Source organism: Dipodomys merriami, unplaced genomic scaffold (genome assembly GCF_024711535.1).
Source record: "Dipodomys merriami isolate MVZ:Mamm:240054 unplaced genomic scaffold, mDipMer1.0.p SCAF_61, whole genome shotgun sequence".
Taxonomy (NCBI): Eukaryota; Metazoa; Chordata; class Mammalia; order Rodentia; family Heteromyidae; genus Dipodomys; species Dipodomys merriami.
In genome coordinates, this window is record NW_027206191.1 from 6836543 (window position 1) to 6840891 (window position 4349).

A 4349-nucleotide genomic window follows, 5' to 3' on the forward strand; every position below is an offset into this window, starting at 1 on the left:
TTGGCAGGTTCTAAACCAGAGGGTCTCTGTGTTAGCAGATCTAGGTGGGGAGATGGCTTTGCTGATGCTGAAGGGTCTCTCTCCTATGTGGTGGTGTGAGGAGTCCTGGCACTGGGAGGACTGGGTAGAGGTTGGAGTGGCCAGGGGTCTGTGCAGGGCAGCAGGAGGGAGCAGTCCCATCAGAAAGCTCAATCGGCTGCGCAATTGGCCCATAGAGCATAGAGCGATTAGCTGCAGCTGTGGTTTCCTGGAGATCTTGTGCAGGGTTGACAGGAGCCCTCTGGGATCCTGCCAGTGCTGCAGGTATGGGCTGATTTTGGGGGCTTACCCGGTGGTGCCAATTTCTGGCAATTGTAATGGTGGCGGTAATACTAAGTTTGCTCCTTCCCCATAGGCTGGGCGGGGGGGGGGGGGAATGGGGGAGGCATTCACCAACTCGGAGATCTTCACCAGATTCCCTTCTAACATTTCACAGGTATAGTATTGAGCACTTTCTTCAGCTTTTGGGTGCTCCTCTGCTAAAACTCTGCAGGAAATCCTAGTGCAGCATTGCATAGACCTATGTGGTACAGGTGCTCCACAAGAGTCCCATTCACTTTTTCTCTTTTGCCTTTTCTTGTTTGCCTGCTAGGATAGTCCTTTTGTAGTAGAAAAATACTTTAGGTATTTAAAGTTTGATTGGAGTGGATCTCTTGAGGTAATGGGTGGCTGTGGCACTAGATCTTCTTTTGGTCAGAGATACTTAGTGGGCTGCCTCTGAGAACATTACCATTTTCCCACAACCCGTTTGGATATTTAAATTATATTTCTTCTTAGTGTTTATTGGAGCATTGCAGTTTTTCTGGAATTTAAGGTTTTCTGTGAAACTTTTTCTTCAAGTAATCCAACAGCATTAAATATTATATTTAAAAGATGTCCTGTAGCACCTAGATTTTGTAATTATAATATTAAGATGAAATTATTATTGTTTGTACAAAAATCCTTTTTAAGTCCAAACAGGAAATATGCTCATTTCATCAGCCTTAGGTCTACTTCCTCTTTTTTTCTCCAGTGTCTTTCTTGTTTTGGAACAAGTGTCATGGATGTCTGTCCATTCCAAAGTGAGATTACTCCATTAATTCATTAGAAAAGGAATACAATATTCTTGCCTCTAAAGACAGCTTTGAGGATAATGATAATCTGATAATTCACATATGTGAATTTTCAAAATTATATTGATTATTTTTTCGGTCGGTCATGGGGCTTGAACTCGGCCTGGGCGTTGTCCCTTAGCTCTTCAGCTTAAGGCGAGCGCTCTACCACTTGAGCTACAGCACCACTTCCTCCTTCACTTCTTTAGTTAAGTTAATTCCTAGGTATTTTATTTTTTGTGGGGCTATTACAAATGGAGTTGCTTTCCTAATTTCAGCCACACTTTTCTCATTGTTGGCATACAGAAAAGCCATTGATTTTGGGGGGTTAATTTTATAACCTGCTACTTTGCCAAAGTTTTGAATCAGCTTGAGTAATTTGGGAGTGGAGCCTATGGGATTCTTTAAATACAAGATCATGTCATCTGCAAAGAGGGAGAGTTTTATTTCTTCTTTCCTATTTGGATCCCCTTTATGTCTGCATCTTGTCTTATTGCTGTAGCTAGGCATTCTAATACTAGATTGAAGAGAAATGGAGAGAGTGGGCATCCTTGTCTTGTTCCTGAGTTAAGAGGAAATGGCTTTAGTTTTTCACCATTGAGTATAGTGCTGGCTGTAGGTTTGTCATATACAGCCTTTATTGTATTGAGGAATAACCCCTGCTTTCACTATATTTGATGTCAGTATAACTTGTGTAGGAGATGGGGAAAAAACAGTTGTTTAAGGATACAGGTAGACCTGTTGCAACAATGAGAAGTACAAGTTGTCATGTCCAAAACGAGCTTTACAACATCGGTGCGGGGGGGGGAAGGGGGGGAAGGAGAAGGATTGGGATTGGGGGGGAGGGGGGAGGCTGGGAAGGGATGTAAAGGGTAAACAAAGGAGGAGGCTGCAATGCTTGGTAAGAAATATACTCATTATCCTGCCCATGTAATTGTAACTCCTCTGTACAGTATGTTCACAAATAAAATTAAATTAAATTAAAAAAAAAAAAGACAGCAGTACCCAAGTCAACTAGCTCCGACCATTCTACCCTTGCTATGTTAGGGAAAGTGGTATCAGCCACAGGGGTGTCAGGGATCATGTGGCTGGAACAATGGTGTTATGAATTATAGGTAGCAGAACAGAGTAGCAGAGAATAGGATACCTGGGAAAGGGGAATTGTGACTGTATTCGCTAAGTTGCAGTGCCAAGAAATTGTGTAGCAGCAACAGCATTGCAGGGATTGGAGTAGTTAACAAAGGTATCCAGACAGTTTAGCAGGGATAAGGAGGAAAAGAGAAAGTGAAAGAGTAAAAGTTGTGAGGGATTAAGGAGGCACAATCAGGGTAACAATGTCATGGGTGTGCAAACTGGTTAGCCAGTACTAGGATAGAAGCAATTTGCATGGTATACTGATGTGGTGCAGAGCTCAGTGTTTCCCTCTCCAGTTTTGGCTGTCAGATCTTTAGGTAACTACTGCTAGCAACTCATTATCAGTATGTTGGGTTCAGGCATGTTCCATCCATAAATGTCTACTCCAAATAGATTGCAATGTTTGACAGTGGCTTTGGGGTCTTTTCCCTAAGCATCCTGAGAGAGGACACTCCACAATCCTGCAGAACAGGCTCCACATAGTGAGCTTCAATCACCTTTTACAAATCTCACTGCTTCTCTCCAACGTCAATTATCATGGTAGCAAGGGATCTGAGGACTGCTCAGCAGCAGTGCTCTGGGAAGGTACCAGTTCTTACCCTGGCATTTTGGGAGCTCCCTTGAAATGGGCAAGAGCACTTGCTGCTGCTCTTCCAACATCTCTGTGGCTCTGGAAAGCCAGACTGTTCTACCTCAGATGGGTTACTTTGATCTACAGGACCAAATGTGGCTTCAAACTTTCTCTGTCTCCTCTAGGTGATCATCACCTTCAACTGTCTCTCCTTTTCCTCCCAGGTAGTTGCTTCATCTCCACATCCTTTGATTTCTGCTTTGGATCAACCTGTGGCTTTCACACCAAACCCTTCCAATTTCTCATCTGCCTCTCTAGGTGTGAATTGGGCATAGCAAGCTACATGTAACTTCTATATCTATTTATCAAGATTAACTCTGGAATCCAAGGTAGTACTAGGCAACTAAGAACATGGGTAGCATCTTAAATACTCCCCTCCCTATCACTGCTCATTGACAAACGTGCAAATGTGCTGTGATCAGTCTCTACATTTCCATTACGACAGTACAAATAGTTTCCATCAAACAATTTAGTTTATTTACAAAATTCCAGACCAGTCTTGGGCTCTGCCCTAGATCTTCCTGTTCTGAAGGCACTGAGTACCCCTAGATACAACTCAGACCTAATGACATGGGTGAATAGAAATATTGGTGAGTATTGCTTAGTGTTCTGAAGTTGCGCTAAATTGTTGTCATGTTATGGCTGTAGTCTAATCAATGTCCTTTCCTGATCTTCACCACATCTCTTTATTTGGTATTAGTAGCAGGTGGGAAGATCTAAGAAGCTCACCTAGAGTTTGGGCCTGGGTTTAAAACCTCCATTTTGTGATCATAAAAACTCCACCACTTCCTGAAACTAGATTTAAGAGGAAGCAAGGAAGTTGGTTTAAGAATTCAAAAACTTATAAATACTTCATAGATTAATATCTGAAATCTTCCCTTCCCCCCTCAGAATATTATTTCCCATCTGTGTAGACATCAATACACTCTTTTCTCCTGGAGCGTTTGAGTGTGGCACATCATCTGCTTCTTATGTGTACTGCTTTACACAGGGAGATTTTTCTCCTAAGCTTAAAATGACTTCAGTGCTTGGTGTACTGTGCAATAGGCTAAACATGCCTACTCATTTGTTCACACCCCTAAGTAGAACTGTCAAGGACTAAGGACTAGTCAGGGCTCACTTGTTGTCAGTGGTATTGCTCTGAGGAATTGCTGTCAATGTTGCCCACAGTGCCTAGGCTAAGGCCTCTCAGAAAGGCTCCAAATTCAACCTGCATGAGTCTCTGAGTTGATCACCATAGAGCAACTATGTTCCACAGTCTGTGACTCACTCACTTCTGTGGATATATGCACATGAGGTCTCAAGTTCCCTGGAAGGAAGGTCCTGGAATGCAAAACATCTACTAGGACAATGGAAACCTGCGGTTGGGTGTTCTTAATATGCAATGAAGTAACAAGAAAGAAAGACACACTGTCAAACCCTAAAGCAAAGGGTCAGAAGGACTGAGGGGAAGG